Source organism: Piliocolobus tephrosceles, chromosome 1 (assembly GCF_002776525.5).
Source record: "Piliocolobus tephrosceles isolate RC106 chromosome 1, ASM277652v3, whole genome shotgun sequence".
Taxonomy (NCBI): Eukaryota; Metazoa; Chordata; class Mammalia; order Primates; family Cercopithecidae; genus Piliocolobus; species Piliocolobus tephrosceles.
This window is the reverse complement of record NC_045434.1, coordinates 186,298,955-186,317,466: the sequence shown is the minus strand read 5'-3', so window position 1 is coordinate 186,317,466 and position 18,512 is coordinate 186,298,955. Positions and strand designations below refer to the sequence as shown.

Below are 18,512 nucleotides of genomic sequence, written 5' to 3'. Positions count from 1 at the left end.
AACCACTCTTTTTTTTTTTCTTTTGAGACGGAGCCAGGCTGGAGTGCAGTGGCACGATCTCAGCTCACTGCAACCTCCGCCTTCCAGGTTCAAGTGATTCTCCTGCCTCAGCCTCCTGAATAGCTGGGACTACAGGCACCTGCCACCACACCCAGCTAATTTTTGTATTTTTAGTAGAGACGGGGTTTCACCATGTTGTCCAGGATGGTCTCATCTCTTGACCTCGTGATCCGCACGCCTCACCCTCCCAAAGTGCTGGGATTGCAGGTGTGAGCCACCGCGCCTGGCCTTGGAGTAACCACTCTTTTTATTCCTTTACTTTTTTGTTGTTGTTGTTGTTGTTGGAGACGGAGTCTCGCTCTGTTGCCCAGACTGGAGTGCAGTGCTGTGATCTTGACTCCCTGTAAGCTCCACCTCCCGGGTTCACGCCATTCTCCTGCCTCAGCCCCTCGAGTAGCTGGGACTACAGCCACCTGCCACCACACCTAGCTAATTTCTTTTTGTATTATTAGTAGAGATGGGGTTTCACCGGGTTAGCCAGGATGGTCTCGATCTCCTGACCTCAAGATCTGCCCGCCTCGGTCTCCCAAAGTGCTGGGATTACAGGCATAAGCCATCACGCCAGGCCTATTCCTTTACTTTCTTAATAAGCTTGCTCTCATTTAAAAGAAGAAAAAAAAAAGGATTAACTGAGATGATCTAAGCCACCAGCCCCTCCATGTGTGCTGCCCTATCTTGCTACCCTGATGGCCTGGAAGTCCTCTCTTCACTCTAACTTCAATTCATCCTGCTGCAAAGCAACTTCTTTCCTTCATCTCTTCAAAAGCTCAGGTTACTTGCTGCCAAAGGTCAGGATCTTGTAAAATGAACTTTTTTTTTTTTTTGAGATGGAGTCTCACTCTGTCACCCAGGCTGGAGTACAGCGATGAGATCTTGGCTCACTGGAGCCTCCATCTCCTGAGTTTAAGCATTTCTCCTGCATCAGCCTCCCGAGTAGCTGGGGTTACAGCTGGGTGCACCGCCATACCCAGCTAATTTTTGTATGTTTAGTAGAGATGGGGTTTCACCATGTTGGTCAGGTTGATCTTGAACTCCTGACCTCAAGTGATCCACCTGCCTCGGCCTTCCAAAGTGCTGGGATTATAGGTGTGAGCCGCCATGCCTGGCCTATAAAATAAACTTCTAAAGTCAATTTTCTGGCTTTCTTGACCTTTTCCCCGACCATTCGTGAGATGAAACTGACCAGGGGCCACCAAGCCTGCTCAGGACTAGGACTAAGTTATGGACCTTGGGGAGGAGCAGAGGAACCCTCCTCACCCCCTGGGCATAACACCCACCCCAACTGCCCAGCTGGGCAGCTCCAGACTTCTCCAGGGTTCCTGAGCCCCACTACTCTTCCAGCTGGTAGAAACTGGGGAGCCCTTTCCCATCCTCCTTTCCTGAATCTCGGAAGAAAAAGCAAGGCCCAGGCCCTTCCACACCTCTTCCTCAGGGGCCTCTCACTGTGTGCCATTGCCTGCCCTCACCCCCTAGTCTCCAGCCTCTCCATCCACATGTCCGCACAGGCCTGACCCCTCCCCAGCCACCTTCATCACTCCCCAGCCCTTCTCAGCCAAGCCTCCTGCAAGGACGTTCTCCACCCTCAGGCCCCACTCACTCCCCTCCACCCTCTCACCTCGGGGTGCTCCACCTTGTCACCCTGCTCTTCTCCTTCTTTGAAAAGCTCCTCCTCAGAATCTTATCTGCCCACTCTGCAGACCCAGGCTTGCCCAAGGAGCTGGCTCAGGCTTCATCTCTTCTCTCTGGATGTTTCTCCTATAGTGTCCAGCTCCCACCAGTTCCCACAGCGCCAACTCCATCACCGAGGACTCCCACCTCTGTCTCCAGCTAACATGATGTCTCCCCTAAGCATTTTTTTTTTTTTTGGAAACAGTCTGCTCTGTCGCCCAGGCTGGAGTGCAGTGGTGTGACCACAGCTCACTGCAGCCTCAAACTCTTGGGTTCAAGCCATCCTCTTGTCTCAGCCTCCCAAGTAGCTGGGACTACAGGTGTAAGCCACCACACTGGACTAATTTTTAAGATTTTAAAGAGACAGGGTCTTGCCATGTTGCCCAGGCTACTCGAGAACTCCTGGGCTCAAGTGATACTCCCACCTCGGCTTCCTAACTAAGTCTCAGACTCTTGTGTTCAACTATCAGCCGAGCATGTCCCCAGGCTGTCCCTCAGAGATCCCACCCAAATTGCTGTCATGATTTTTTCCCTCATTATCTGTTTCTCCCCAACCCAAGTGCCCTGTACCCCCAGGTGCCAAGACCAAAAATCTGAGCATCACTTTTGTTGTTGTTTATTTTTGTTTTAAGAGTAAACATCACAGCTGGGCGCGGTGGCTCAAGCCTGTAATCCCAGCACTTTGGGAGGCCGAGATGGGCAGATCACGAGGTCAGGAGACCGAGACCATCCTGGCTAACACGTTGAAACCCCATCTCTACTAAAAAAAAATACAAAAAACTAGCCGGGCGACGTGGCAGGCACCTGTAGTCCCAGCTACTCGGGAGGCTGAGGCAGGAGAATGGTGTAAGCCCGGGAGGCGGAGCTTGCAGTGAGCTGAGATCCGGCCACTGCACTCCAACCTGGGCAACAGAGCCAGACTCCGTCTCAAAAAAAAAAAAAAATAGTAAACATTACTTCTGACCCTCCTTCCTTACAGGAAACCCTCTATGCCTTGGTGTATCCTTCTTTTCAGCCAACTCAACTCCTACTCATCACCTTTCTTGAATGCCCTTGTACAGTAGCCAACCTGCACAACTGTACGTGACATCTCTCTTCCTTTCCCCCAAACTTCCAGCCTTATCCTGTGGACTCTGCCTCTTCTATTTCTCTCACTTCTGTTCCTTCCCCTCCTTTCCCACAGTCTCACCCTAATGCAGACCTTGTCTTCTCCCAAAACTCAGCCCAGTGCCTGGCACATCCCTGTCACTAAGTAAAAGTGTGTTAAATTAAGTGACCACATTCTCTCCTGGATGATCATAAAAGTCTCTCACCCAGTCCCCCAGCCCTAGCTTCTCTCTGTTTTCTCAACATAGCCTATGGAGACTCCCACAAGGCTTCTAACACCATGGGCTGCATCCAGATGACTGGGACAGCCTATCACCATGCAGGCCCCATCCCGATTCGGTAGGTGTGGGATAGGGCCCAACATCTGCCTCTCTAACGAGCTCCCAGGGGATGCTGACGCTGCCTGTGAGCCACACGTTGGCACGGTTCTGCCCATGGCTCTCCCCTGCTCTGGATTTTCCAGTGGCTTCCTGGTACCAGCAGGATAAAGTCCACGTTATTCTGCAATTCACATGGCTTCCTGGAGGAGGAGGCATGCTTTAGACTCAGTAGAATGTGGACCGGTCAGGAAGGAGGGGTAGAGAGATGGATGTGGAGCCCAGCAAAGCCCTGAGGTCACGTTTGGAGGCACACACTCTGGCTCTAAGTCATGTGGGTAAGGAGAGGGCCAGGGACCAGCTCAATGCAGGGACCACCAGAGAGTGTGCTGCGCCCTCCGTGTCCCTCCTTCCATGGCTCCGTGTCACTGAACCCAGGCCTTTGCCTCCTGTGTGTCTCCAGCATCTCTCTGTGTGTGTCTCTCTCCTGTCTCTGTACCACTATCCCACCTGTCCACCCATCTCTGTCACTGACCTTCTCTGTCCTCTACCATGTCCTGTGCCTAGGTCCCTTTCTGGGTTCCAGGCTCTGTAAATCTCTAGCTGTTGGTCACTGGACGGGACCCTTGGGAAGGCCAGCACTGACAGTCCACACCTGCTGGTATTAATGTCAGGTCTGGGTCTGACCTCCCTGGACAATGCCTGAGCAGCTCCGCGAGGTCTGGGAAGGGACTTGGGGGGGGTCCAGCCCATGAGCTGAGCTCTCTGTCTGCTGTGCAGATGAGGACTGCCCCAAAGCCAAAGAGGAGCCTGGAATCTGGGAGCTGGAGGGTGGAGGGAGGTGGCCAGATCAGGGCAGGGCTCCCTGGGGGCCACCTTCTCACCCAGGTTGAAGGCGGGAGAGAAGTGCTGCCTTCTGCCCACCTGGTCTGCCCTACCAGACTTCAGTTCCACTAACAGTCCCAACATCTGTCATCCCTGCAAGTGAGGCTCCCAGACCACAAGTGGCCTCAGTTTCAGAAGTAGCATAAAGAGGCTTGAAGGAGAACTCAGAGTTCAACAGGCCCACGCGGGCAGGTGGCGGTGGGACAGTCCGAGCCGGAATCAGAGCAAATGACTGGATGAGGAAGGTTTCCAGGGTAGGGGGGCATCCAAGGAGCAGTGAACCTGGGGCTCTGGAACTCAGGAGAGAGACATGGGCCAGAGGTAAAAATACAGGTTCGTGGCTGGGTGCGGTGGCTCACTCACGCCTGTAATCCCAGCACTTTGGAAGGCTGAGGCAGGCAGATCACAAGGTTAGGAGATCAAGACCATCCTGGCTAACACAGTGAAACCCTGTCTCTACTAAAAATACAAAAAGTTAGCCAGGTATGGTGGCAGGCGCCTGTAGTCCCAGCAACCTGGGAGGCTGAGGCAGGAGAATGGCATGAACCTGGGAGGCGGAGCTTGCAGTGAGCCGAGATAGCACCACTGCACTCCAGCCTGGGCGACAGAGCAAGACTCCATCTCAAAAAAAAAAAAAAAAAAAAAAACTACAGGTTCATTGGTGGGGTTGCTGCAGCCTGGAAGAGGCCCATGGACTCCCCCTTGGGGAACATGCCTACATTTAGAGAGTGAAAGGAGCCCACCACAGCCCTGGGCTCCTCCCCCAACACTCTAGGATCCAGACACCCCAGACGTCTCACTGCCTCCCCGTCCCTGCCTTTTCCTGCGTGATCCTCTCTGCTGGGTTGCTCTTTCTACCTTTTGCCTCCATGGAAACATATTAGTCCTCATTTAAGACCCAGTTCAAATGCCTCCTCCTCCAAGCAGCCTTCCCTGCCTCCCTCAGGCAGAACAGCTCCTTCTCCTGGGCACCCACCTGCATGAAAGCACCTCTTCCCCACCCCCACCTGCCTCCTGCCTGAGGCGGGCACAGGGCATGTGTTCAGTGAAGCCTGTAGCCCGGGGACTCCAGGTCCAGGCCTCTGACAAACCCACCTCCCTCATCCTGCCAAGCCCTTGGGTGGCTTATCGCAGGGCCGCTTTCTCTTTGTTGCTCTTCCTGAGTCCTTCTTAGTTCTGGGCTGGAGGGGTCTTGAACCGAACCTCCCTCCTGCAGGTGACCAAGCCCCTGGCCTCTGCCCATCTCTGAGTCTAGGTTCTCTGCTGCTACCCTAGGGAGGAGCATCTCGGGACAACAAAGTGCCCAGGAAGGTAAGAACAGCACGGCAGGGGCAGAGGTAATAGAAGAGGCCTGGCAGTGGGCAGGCCCCAGGGCAACCATGTACCCTCAGGCAGGGAGCCAGGCAGCTGGTCCTTCCCCACCCAGGGACTCGGGCCTCAGCTGGGGCCGTCGCTTGCCTCCCGGCAGAGGCCTTGAGCTTCTGATGGGAACTGGACATCCGAGGGCCCCCACAGACCCAGCCACCCCCAGGCCTCAGGCAGGGGCAGGCGGGGCCTCCTCAGCCTCCAATCCCTCACCTTCTGGTTCGCATTTGCAGCCTTTTCCGGAGCGCCACCCGCCGCCCGCTGCCTCCCCACGCCTGCCAAGATTCCTGGGCCTCTGCGGCTACCCTGCGTGGTGGCGGCGGCAGCAGCTACAGGAGGGGCTGGGCTGGGTAGGGAGGGGGCCCGGCGGGAGCACAGCCAGGCCACTGCACCCAGGCTGGGCCAAGCAAACACGGCCCCGCCAAGGAGCCAGGCGAAATAATTCACAAATGAGAAAAAGCTGCTTCCGAGTTGGGCCAGGGTTTTAAAGCCCAGGCTGCAGGGAGCTGAGGTCACCTGCAAAAAGGGTGGCTCACTGGACACCCTGGGCCTGGGAGGGCTTCCGGTGCAGCAGGAGGGAGTGAGGTTAGACAGCAATGAACACAGGCCTCATCCGGCCTGGGATATCAGAAAACCCCATCCCCAAACCTAGCTTACCTTTCAGGTCGGAGGGGCCTGGGAAGGTCCCAGCAGAGGCAGGGCCTGAGGATGAACAAGAGAAACAGTGAGGGCACAGGGCAGTGGCTCATGCTTATAATCCCAGAACTTTGGGAGGCCAAGGTGGGAAGACTGCTTGAGTCAGGAGTTTGAGACCAGCCTAGGCAATATAGGGACACATTGTCTCTACTAAAAATTTTTTTAAAATTAGCTGGGCATGATGGTGCACACCTGTAGTCCCAGCTACTTGGGAGGCTGAGGGGGCTGGTATTGCTTGAGCCCAGGAGTTCAAGGCTGCAGTAAGCTATGATTGCACCACTGCACTCTTGAGACAGGGCAAGACTCTGTTTAGACAAAAAAAAAAGGAGGAACAGTGTGAGACAATGACATCAGGGGCCTGGGAAGCCTCCTGCCCTAACCCACAGCCACACCAGTGCCTGCCCCGGGCTTCTTACCAGAACCCCCTGCTGGAAACCCGGCCCCAACCTCAGTCTCTTCTCAGTTCCCTCCTCCCCTGAGGGAAGCAGGGTTTGTGCCCTCATACTCCACGACTCCATTCATTCAATGCACACTTAGCAATACCCAGGGGGTGCCTGGCCCTGGATTCACGGAGTTCCTCCTGTCCTAGGGCCCAGACTGAGGACGCCCCTTCTGTGTCCCAGGTTCCCGTGCTGGAGAAGTCCCTCTCATATGTCCGCTCTGGTTTGGGGTGGCCCCTACTTTGGGTTAGGATCCCTGCTGGGGAAGCTTCTACTATATGGAGGACCCAAGCTTGGGCCATGGACCACAGAAATAGTTCGACCACAGAAATGGTTCAACCCCATACCCTGCCCTGCCTTGTCCTGAAGGGCTGGGGGCATCAGACAAGCGGTCATCACACAATTGGCAAAGATCTCTGGGCTGTGGGAGCATGAAGCAGGGAACACTGCCGCCTTAAGCTTCCCCTGAAGGCTTCATAGAGAAAGGGACACTGGAGCTGGGTCCTGAAGGATGAATCGGAGTCTGAAAGGCAGACGAGGTGGCAGAAGGAATTTCAGGTAGTAATATGCAGAGAAGGTCCGGAAGTGCTGTGGGACGGCGAGGCTGGGGCAACATGGTGAGGAAATCTGAATGCCATGCTTGCATTTCTCTGGAGAGCAATGGGGAGCCATTGAAGGTTATTTAGTTGGGAAAGTGATGTGGTCAGAGCCCTGGATGGCTGGGTCCCCATTTCTGCCTCAATCAGGCATGGTGCCAGGATCTAACAAAAGCCCTACTCCAGGTCACATAGCTGTATGCAGAGGATCCGGGGCTAAAGTCCAGACCCAGACATGACTCCGGGGTAGATGGGGAGGGGACGCTCAGCCAGCCCACCTGGCAGGGAGGCCTGTGGGCCGCGTCACTCTCTCCCACAGCTGCTTGCTTGCCTCTGCCTGCTCCCATGGAAACTCTGACATCCAGTCCTGTCTGTAGCTGCACAAGCAGCCAGATGCCAGAGCCAGCAGCTCCTAGGCCTCCTCTCCAACTCGGCTGAGCCCTGCCTCCATCCTGCCACTCTGAACACTATGACCCTGGAGCTGGGTCATGGGGCCACCCTGGATGACGGAGCCCAGGTAGGAAGACCTTCCAGCTCAGCTTAGCCCCAGCTTCTCTGGCCCCAGCCCCCTCCCCATACCATGACACTCTGGGAGAAGAAATGACTTATGTTGGCTCTGGGCTTTGAAGGATGAACATGGATTTAACTGGTTGGTGGTGGGGAGAGGTGATCAGTCCTGGGCCAAGGGAACAGCATGTGTGAGAGTGTAAAAGCCCTGAATATATTCGGGGGATGGAAAGAATCCAAATAAAATAAACAAACACATGAACTAACTAATCAGAGCTAATATTCATATATTCATTGTGTACCTACTGTGTGCCAGGTACCGTTCTGGGTGTTCTCATGAATTATCTCATTTAATACTCACAAAAACCCAGTGACAAAAGTATTTCATCTTGCCTTTTTACAGATGAGAAAACTAAGGGCTGGAGAGGTTAAGTAACTGGCCCAACGTCACACAGCTCATGAAAAGTAGAGCCTGGAGCTGGGCACGGTGGCTCACGCCTGTAATCCCAGCACTTTGGGAGGCCAAGGCAGGAGAATCACTTGAGCTCAGGAGTTTGAGTCCAGCCTGGGCAACACAGTGATACCCCTGTCTCCTAAAAAAAAAAAAAAAGTAGAACCTGAATTTGAACCCTGGCTGTGGGCTCCAAAGCCTAGGCTCTTCGCCATACAGATGATTTGAGGAGAGGAGACCTGGCTGGGGTCAGACTGAGAAATGCCTTGAATATCAGGATCAGAGATGCAGGTCCTACCTAAAGCTGCTTCCCCATTCCCTTCCCCCATGTTAATGGTCAATAACAATGGTGTCGGCCGGGCGCGGTGGCTCAAGCCTGTAATCCCAGCACTTTGGGAGGCCGAGACGGGCGGATCACGAGGTCAGGAGATCGAGACCATCCTGGCTAAAATAGTGAAACCCCATCTCTACTAAAAAATACAAAAAACTAGCCGGGCGAGGTGGCAGGCGCCTGTAGTCCCAGCTACTCGGGAGGCTGAGGCAGGAGAATGGCATAAACCCGGGAGGCGGAGCTTGCAGTGAGCTGAGATCCGGCCACTGCACTCCAGCCTGGGCGACAGAGCGAGACTCGGCCCCACATTAAAAAAAAAAAAAAAAAAACAATGGTGTCTGCATCCCAAGTTCATTGTATGCACTGGACATAGCACTAGACACACTCATCAGCACTACTGACTCCTGGAACCCTGGAAGGCTGGAACTGCTGTCCCATTTTACTGAGGAGGAGCACTAGGTGCCAGAGAGGTCACATCCATTCTCTAAGGAAACCAGGCTAGGAAGTGAAGGAGGTGGGATCCGAACCCAGCTCTGCCTGGCCCCCAGGTGGCTAAAGCCCTGTACACCTGGGCTCCCTGAAGACCTCAGCCACGGGCCCTGCCCCCTACTCCTGCTCTACCCCACCTGTGCTGCCTCAACCTAGATGGTACCAGGGACAGGCAAGGCTGGGAGCAGAGTGGGCAGCTACTATCAGGTGCCTCAGGAGTCTGCTCCAGTGGGCCAAGGTCCCCTCGGTCTTACAAATAGGAAGTGGGGGTGAGCGGGTAAGTCAGGGCGGTGCCTGAGCCGACTTCAATAGGACTCTGTTCTTAACCTCCACCCCCAGCTGCCTTCCCTAATCCCCTCCTGGAGCCCCTCCCCTGGCGACGTCTCCCCTTTGCACAGAGCCTGCTGCTGTTGGCTAAATCCCAGACCAGATGTGGGTGGGACAGTCTGCACCCCCCACCCCCCACCCCCCACCAGCTTCTGAGAGCTGCAGGGTTCCAGGGAGGCTGGCCAGGGCCTCAGGCCCGCTTCCCCATTCCAACTTTCCAGACTGAGGTGCTGATGGCCATGAGGTGAACAATTGGCTCCTGCCAGAGATGGGGCTCATGGGAGAGGTTCCTATTTCTGAGCGCCTACTACGGCGGCTCTGGGCTAAAAATTTTTCTTTAAAAATCATGTCAGATTAAGAGGACCTCTTTGGAGCCCAGCTGCATGCATCCTTATCTCAGCCCTAGCTCTTACTAGCATGAGACCTCCATCTAGGCCTCAGCTTCTTCATCAATAAATTGGGAACTCCAGGTATTATTTACTCCGGTAACCCTGGAAGGCTGGAACTGCTGTCCCGTTTTACTGAGGAAGAGCGCTAGGTGCCAGAGAGGTCACATCCATTCTCCAAGGTAAACCAGGCTAGGAAGTGAAGGGGGTAGAATCTGAACCCAGCTCTGCCCAGCCCATATAAAGCTGCCCAGCCCAGCTTCACAGAGCATTTGTGAGGATTAAACAAGTTAATTTTGTGTAATGGACTCAGAGCAGTGCTTGGCATATATGAACGCTAAATAAATATGCCCTATTATAAATATAATCACTGGCCAGGCGCGGGGGCTCATGCCTGTAATCCCAGCACTTTGGGAGGCCAAGGCGGGCAGATCACCTGAGGTCAGGAGTTTGAGACCAGTCTGACCAACATGGAGAAACCCCGTCTCTGCTAAAAATACAAAAATTAGCCAGGCATGGTGGCACATGCCTGTAATCCCAGCTACTTAGGAGGCTGAAGCAGGAGAATCGCTTGAACCCGGGAGGTAGAGGTTACAATGAGCCGAGATCGCGCCATTGCACTCCAGCCTAGGCAACAAGAGCAAAACTCCGTCTCAAAAAAAAATAAAAATAAAAATAAATAAATAAATAAATAAATAAAATAACCACGACACCTCTCAACAGCCCTGTGAGGTTAGTATTATAAACTTGATTTTACAGATCAGAAACCGAGGCTCAGAGAGACATCATTTGCCCAAGTTCCTCTAGCCAGGGAAGGACGGTCCCAGAGCTTGGCCCCAAGCTGAGCAAGTCCAAAGATGAGGACAGCCTCCTGGCTCCCCCGAGCTGAGGCATGGTGTGTACTGGGGTGGAGGTCGGTCCTCCGCACCCCCTCAGTCCCTCCTGCCTGACCCCCAGGGGTTCCACCCACAATCCAGCCCCTGCTGCCGCTGCAGGAGGGGGCGCTGCATTCCTGGCTAAGCAGCCGGATTTGCTGTGCTCCAGGAACTATGAAAAGAATGCTTGCCATGAGCAGAGCCGTGGTTGCCTGTCAGGGAGCGTGGCCTGGAGTGCCCACGCAGAGCTTGGTGGCAGCCAGCACAGTGGGAAAGAAGGAGGCTAGCCAGAAAGGAGAACTTCCGGGTGGTGGGGGCTGTGGACACTGGACGGGTGTGGAGACCAAAGTGTTGGCCACCTGGGATCTTTCAGGAGAGAAGTGACCCCTCTACCCTGCAATCTAGGTTTCTCCTCACCATAAGCTGTAAGCAGAGGCAGGCTGGCACTGCTGACCCAGCTCATGGATGGGGTTACAGAGACTCAGAGGAAAACTCTCCTGAGGTCACACAGCAGCCAGTGGCAGAATTGAGACCAGAGGCCAGGACCTCCGGCTCAGACCCCGCTTCCTCACAGAGGCTTCCCTCCCTCACAGGACCCACCAGGGACCACCAAGGGTTCCTAGATAAAATACCATCCCAGCCCTCTCGGTGCTGGGCTCTCTCTGGGCCTGACCCTCTCACCTGCTATTCCTCCTTTCCCCCTCCACAAAAAACTCCCTGTGCTACGAAAATGCCCCACACACTTTAGACGTATGACAATTAAGATTCCATTCCTGGCCAGGCGCGGTGGCTCAAGCCTGTAATCCCAGCACTTTGGGAGGCCGAGACGGGCGGATCACAAGGTCAGGAGATTGAGACCATCCTGGCTAACACTGTGAAACCTCGTCTCTACTAAAAAAATACAAAAAACTAGCTGGCCATGGCGGCGGGCGCCTGTAGTCCCAGCTACTCGGGAGGCTGAGGGGGGAGAATGGCGTAAACCCGGGAGGCGGAGCTTGCAGTGAGCTGAGATCTGGCCGCTGCACTCCAGCCTGGGCGACACAGCGAGACTCCGTCTCAAAAAAAAGAAAAAAAAAAAATTCCATTCCTTTTGGGAGGCTCAGGCGGGCGGATCACTTGAGGTCAGGAGTTCAAGACCAGCCTGACCAACATGGCAAAACCCGTCTCTACTAAAGATACAAAAATTAGTGGACATGATGATGCGCACTTGTAATCCCAGCTACTCGGGAGGCTGAGGCAGGAGAATTGCTTGAACCCGGAAGACAGAGGTTGCAGTGAACCGAGATTGCGCCACTGCACTCCTACCTGGGCAACAAAGACTCCATCTCAAAAAAATAAATAAATAAAGAGAGGCCGGGTGCAAGGCTCATGCCTGTAACCCCAGCACTTCGGGAGGCCGAGGCGGGCAGACCATAAGGTCAGGAGTTCAAGACCAGCCTGACCAACATGGTGAAACCCCGTCTCTACTAAAAATGCAAAAATTAGCCAGGCTTGGTGGCACGTGCCTGTAATCGCAGCTACTCAGGAGGCTGAGGCAAGAGAATCACTTGAACCCGGGAGGCAGAGTGCAGTGAACCGAGATGGCAAGAGAATCCCTTGAACCCGGCAGGCAGAGTGCAGTGAGCCAAGATGGTGCCATTGCACTCCAGCCTGGGTGACAGAGCAAGACTCCATCTCAAAAAAAGAAAAAAAGAAAGAAAAAAGAAAGAGAGAAAGGAAGGAAGGAAGAAAGAAAGGCCAGGCATGGTGGCTCACACCTATAATCCCAGCACTTTGGAAGGCCAAGGTGGGTGGATCACTTGAAGTCAGGAGTTCAAGACCTGCCTGGTCAACATGGTGAAACCTTGTCTCTACTAAAAATACAAAAATTAGCCGGGCCTGGTGGCGCACACCTGTAATCCCAGTTATTCGGGAGGGTGAGGCAGGAGAATCGCTTGAATCCAGGAGGTGGAGATAGCAGTGAGCCAAGATCGCGCCACTGCACTCCAGCCCGGGCAACAGAGCGAGACTCCATCAAAAAAAAAAAAAGACCAGGCATGGCACAGTGGCTCACTCCTATAATCCCAGGACTTTGGGAGGCCAAGGCGGGTGGATCATGAGTTCAGGAGTTTGAGACCAGCTTGGCCAATGTGGTGAAACCCCGTCTCTACTAAATATACAAAAATTAGCCAGGCATGGTGGTGGCTCACCTATAGTCCCAGCTACTAGGGAGTCTGAGGCAGAAGAATGGCTAGAACCTGGGAGGTGGAGGTTGCAGTGAGCCAAGATTGCGCCACTGCACTCCAGCCTAGGCAACAAGAGCCAGACAAGAAAGAAAAGAAGGCCGGGCGCGGTGGCTGAAGCCTGTAATCCCAGCACTTTGGGAGGCCGAGACGGGCGGATCACGAGGTCAGGAGATCGAGACCATCCTGGCGAACACGGTGAAACCCCGTCTCTACTAAAAAATACAAAAAAACTAGCTGGGCGAGGTGGCAGGTGCCTGTAGTCCCAGCTACTCGTGAGGCTGAGGCAGGAGAATGGTGTAAACCCAGGAGGCAGAGCTTGCAGTGAGCCGAGATCCGGCCACTGCACTCCAGCCTGGGCGACAGAGCGAGACTCCATCTCAAAAAAAAAAAAAAGAAAGAAAAGAAAAAAGAGAGAGAGAGGGGGAAAGAGAGAGAGAGAAAGAAAGAGAGAAAGAGAAAGAAAGAAAGAAAGAAAGAAAGAAAGAAAGAAAGAAAGAAAGAGAAAGAAAGAAAGAGGAAGGAAGGAGGAAGGAAGGAAGGAGCAAGGAAGGAAGGAAGGGAGGGAGGGAGGAAGGGAAAGGAAAGAAAAGAAAGGGAGGGAAGGGAAGGAAGGGAAAGAAGGGAAGGAAGGGAAAGAAAGAAAAGAAAGAAATCACAGAACCTCAAGTGACAAGGTTCCCTCTGCTCCATGTCCTTTGAGGGAGGGCAGCCTTTGTGAGGAAGGGGACCTGGGCCTGGGATCCTGGCCTCTGTTTTGATTCTGCCACTGGCTGCCGTGTGACCTCAGGTGAGTTCCCCTCTGAGTCTCCATAACCCCATCCATGAGCCGGGCCAGCATTTGCCGCCTGGCTCTCCCCATGAGGCACTAACCCTCTGCCACCCCCACATGTGACCGCTTCCCCTTCAAGAGACAGGAGGGATGGGCGCAGTGGCTCATGTCTGTAATCCTAGCACTTTGGGAGGCCAAGGCGGGTGGATCATGAGGTCAGGAGATCCAGACCACAGTGAAACCCCGTCTCTACTAAAAATACAAAAAATTAGCCAGGCGTGTTGGCGGCACCTGTAGTCCCAGCTACTCAGGAGGCTGAGGCAGGAGAATGGCGTGATCCTGGGAGGCAGAGCTTGCAGTGAGCTGAGATCGCACCACTGCACTCCAGCCTGGGTAACAGAGCGAGACCCCGTCTCAAAAAAAAAAAAAAAAGAGCCAGGAATCCCAGCCCATCCAGGCTGCATGGGGACAGTCAGCCTCCAGTTCAGAACTTCCCAAGAATCTGAATGGAAGCAGGGCCAGTCCTCCCCAGTCCACTTCTAGGATCCAACCAGAAAGGTGGAATGGACACTGATCGGACAATCTAGGTGCTACGCCCCCATCACACGTGTGACCTGGGACGACTCCTCACCTCTCTGCAGGCAAAACAACTCTGGAGACAAGTACAGCATTCCCATTTTAGAGATGTGGAAACTGAGGCTCACAGATGGGAAGTCCTAAGTCTGTCTGACTCCCAATGCCAGCTCCTCTCCACACAGCACATGCTTCCTCACTCAAGATCTGCTGTCCACACTCCACCCACTCTGGAAATGCCCTCAGAACAAAGTGGGCCTGGAATTCTCTTTCTGGCAGCCAGACTTCCATGACTGGCACTTGGGCACATGTGTGTCCACATATGGCCTCACAAACTCACCCAGGCTTCAAGGCTACACTCAGTCCCCGGCTCCCAGTCATCTCAACTTACCAGACCTCAGGGCCAAACCCACATCTCGCCTGCACCTGCCTTCTCTGGGGACAGGCCACAGCCATCTAGTGCAAGGCTCCTGGCCCCACTGCCAACCGGCTTACTCCTTTCCATCTACTTCTTCCTCTCATCCCCATGGTAACCGCCCACTTCATCCCCTGTCACCTTTCTCCTTAAACTCTGCCTAGCCTCCTCCATGATCTCCCTTGCCTTGAAGATCCCCCCTTCATCCTTGTTCCCCAGAGCAGCCAGAGTGATTTCCAGACTCTATCATTTGCAGCTCACACCCTTTCTCTGGACAGGGCCCTTAGAAATCTGACCTCAAAGTCATGAGTCCCTCCTGCTCCCCAGTGTGATCCAACAGTGTCCATTATTCACTGTCCCTGAGAGAACCTTGAAGCTTCCCTCTCCACACCTCTGCACGAACTGTGCCCTCAGCCGGGAACACCCTCCCATTCACCCTTTCCATCCCCTGCACCTGTCAAAATTATCATCCTTGAAAGCCCTGGCCAGATCATCTCTTAGGTGCCACCTTCCCTGATCTGCACTTCAGCTTGCATGGTGCCCCTCCTCGGGTACCTAGTAGGGCACCGTGGAACCACAGCCACACCCCATAGGAGAGGCCGCTGTGTCTCTCCCGTTCCTTTGTCCCGACACTATAATTTCCTCCTGCCACGGATGGGACCAGCTCATCTGAGGCCCCACTTCCCTATAAGAGGCGTCCCATCCCTGCCACTGAGAGTTCTGGAGCGGGCTGGGGGGCCAGCAGGGCAAGGAAGCTGGGACTGTGCATCCTTTGTTCTGACTCAGGCAGGAGCAGAGAAGGTAGTGGAGTAAAGGGGCTCAGGCTGACAGCCCTGCTTAGTATCTTTCTCCTCCTTCTTGCTAACAGACACATTCACTTCCATATTTTCTTTCCCCTTCCTCTGAGCCAAAGAGCGGAAATTCTCATTTTCACTGCGGTAGACAAGTGAAACCAGAGAAAGAGACCCTGGTGAGCGTGTCTGGGCGTGAGCGTATGTGTGTGTGTGCCGTCCTGTCTGAGTATGTCTGGCTGGGGCACGTGGGGCCTGCCATGTGTCTGTAGGAGTTTGGGTGTGTGTGCGTGCGTCTGCCTGTGTCTTGTGGTGGTGTATATTTCAGTAGAGGAGTGTGTCCGCATGAATCTAATAAATGTTTGGGTCGGTGTGTGACGTGGTGGCTCTCAGAAGGGTTCAAGGCTGTGTGTGGCTAGGTGAGTGTGTCTGTGGTTTCTCCTCATTATCCTCTGGGGTCATTGTGTGTCCAAGGGTTTGTAGGTGTTCACCAGTCCAGTGGGAAGCCAATGAGGGCACCTATGCCCTGACCGAGACCACCAACCATGGTGTCTGTCCAGAGATCAACAATTCCTGCCCTGAGGCCCCATCAGCTTGGGGCAGTAAAAGGATCAGTCGATCTTAGCTCAGTCCCCAGAGAGGGACCCCAGGCTGCCTGACCCTCCAGCCATCCAGCTCCACGGCCCCCAGACCTTTCAAATGCCCAGTACAGCTGCTGGGAGGCTGTCCTTGCTAAGGAGACTCTGCTAAGAGGAGTGGATGGGCCCCTGCTGCCAGCCTCAGCAAGAGGTGCTGACAGCAGACGGGAGGAATGATTTCTGGTTGCTCGGGCACCCCTAAGGAGGTCAGCCGCATGTCTGTGTCGGGAACCCAGCATGGTCTCACACAGGCACACACACGTGTGCGCACACATACAACCAGCAAAGTTTTCCCCATGGCAGTGGCGTTCCTGGGCCCCTCTGGCTGAAGAGCATTTCTCTACCTGGAGGATTTCTGGGGCTAGGGTGGCTCCAGACCCAGGGCAGAGACACTGAGAGGTTGTTCTGGGGCCCTGGGATCCCACTTCCTCTTGGCCAGGCAGTGGCTCTCACCCCCTGCAAGTCTCAGTCTGGAGCTGGGGGGATGCTGAGCCCCTGACAGGGACATTCCTGGGAACCTGTCTCCAATTTGGGGCAAGGGGACTGACAGGGCACCTAGAATAGGAGGAACTTGGGGGCTAAGGCGGAAAACCTTATAACTGGGAGGTCTCCAGCAAATCAGCAATGGCAGAGAGATGGGGGCAGGAGTGAGAGCAGGGAGGATGCTAAGGCCCCTCACTCCCTCCTCTCTCCTCCATCACCCTGCAAGGGCAGCCTTCTTATCCCCACTTTACAGGTGGGACGGGAGACCGGGAGGTGGTGAGGCGCCCAGAGCCACATCGTCGGGGGGTTCCTCCCGGCACTGTCTGACGCTGGAGCCCTCACTTGTGGGAAAGGAAGGGAGGAGGGGGCTTTCCTGGGATCCTGCCTGGGAGGGAACGGAGCGCAGGGAACGGGATGGGCTCCCCCATCCTCAGGCGACCCCCTGGCCCAAGTCCCCCACCGCGTCCCCATCCCAGAGTCCGAGGCGCCCGCCCTGGCGTCCCGCATGGTGCTGGGGGAAGCCCAGCCTAGGTCCTGCCCTCGGATTCCCCCAACCCGAGCCCCAGTGCCCGCCTCCCCGCCTTTACCTGCGGGCGCGGCCGCCGGGCGCCGCTCCCGGCCCTCGAGGGCGGCCCGGGCGGCGCGGGCTCCGGACAGGGGCGTCCGCGGCTGGGCGGGCGGCGTCGGGGTCCGGGGTCCGCGCCGGCGGGGTTCCGCGTCGCTCTGCCGGCCGCCCCTCGCGGCTGCCGGAGTGGGCGGGCAGCGGGAGGGGCGCGTCGGGGCGGGGCCTCCGCCCTCCTCTTTCCACAGCCACGGCCAAGGCCCGCGCCCTGCCCGGCCCAGCGCGGCCTCGGACGGCTGCCTCCCTCCCCGACACCCACGCCGAGCCCCCGCCACACACGCGCTCCCGGACGGCCCGCCCCCACCCCTCCCGGTCCACCTGACCCGCGGCTCGGCCGCCGGGGAGTCCGCGAGCCCCTGCCCTCGAGGGGCCACCTGCCTGGCTGGACGGACGCGGCTGCTGAGAAGGACGGCCAGGCGCGGTCCTGCAGGGAAGGGGCAGCTCGGGCTGGCGGCCCCCCACTAAGGAGTCCCCAGAAGGCTGCCTGCAGACGTGACCTCGGTAGGCTGAGCCCGGAGGACTCACAGGGGCCAGTAGTGGTCAGCACATTCAGGCTTCAGGGCATTGAACCGGGGTCACAGAGGCAGGCGGGGCAGGCTGAGGCTGGCCAGACCTAGTCCCCGGGAAATGGGGAGTCACGGAAGGCTCTGGAGCAGGGCAGTCATGTGGTCAGATTTGTGTTTTGGAAAGCGCCGCCCGAAGCTGTGTGGAGGAAGATAGAGGCAGGACACGGAGGAGGCTGCGGGAATACTCTGGCATGGTCCCATGAGGTGGACAGCGAGGGGGAAGGGAAGGGAGGTCCCGGTGTGAGGGGAGTGAGGAGGTGAACTAGGCAGAGTTTGGGCGAGGGGCCTAGGAAGAGGCAGTGTCAAGGACAGTGCACAGGCTCTGGGCTAGGCCTGGGGGCGGTGGGGTCTAGCAGAAGGAGGAGGGCGGATGCAATGAGTTGGATGAGCCTGTGGGACTTCCACGGATCCGGAAGGGAGGTGAGAGTTCTGGGAGAGCGAGGAGGAGTCCACAGTTTGCAGATGGCGACTGATGCCATAGAGTAAGGAGCGGGCCCAGGGAAGCGGGCAGGGCACGGGCGGGACACTCATCGGCATTCACAGGGCTGCAGAGGAAGAGGGGTCGGCAAAGAAGACTAGAAGGTGGCAGGGACCGGGAGAGCAGTGGCCCAGCAGGCAAAGGCAGAGTGCTTCTAGAAGTCCAGGGAGGCCCACAGGATGGGCTGTCACAGAAGGATCCTTAGGGACAGCAATGAAGGGTTGGAGGTTGGGGTGGGAGTAGGGGCAGTAGCCAGGCAGCAGGGGAGGAAGGGGGAGGCAGCAAGGGCGGGGGAAGGGGAGATGAGGTCAGGAGAGGACTCTGGGGTGTGGGTGTGTGTGTGCGTGTCTGTGTGCGTGTGTGTATGTAGGTTGGTGTGGGCGTGGGTGTGTGCGCCTGCCTGTGTGTGTGTGTGTGCACGTAGGTGGGTGTGTACGTGTGTGTGCATGTGT

At 55.9% G+C, this 18,512-nt stretch overlaps 1 protein-coding gene across 1 annotated transcript in view; it reads right to left on the bottom strand.

Moving 5' to 3' along the window:
- Positions 1–17,141, bottom strand: part of COL8A2 (collagen type VIII alpha 2 chain) — a 33,616-nt gene extending 16,475 nt beyond the window's left edge. The window contains exons 1-2 of the mRNA XM_023232266.3: positions 16,982–17,141; positions 6,060–6,104 (exon numbers count right to left, since the gene is read on the bottom strand). The gene's annotated coding sequence lies outside the window, so the exon portion shown is untranslated. The remainder of the gene's footprint in view (positions 1–6,059; positions 6,105–16,981) is intronic.
- Between the last annotated feature and the right edge of the window lie 1,371 nt (positions 17,142–18,512).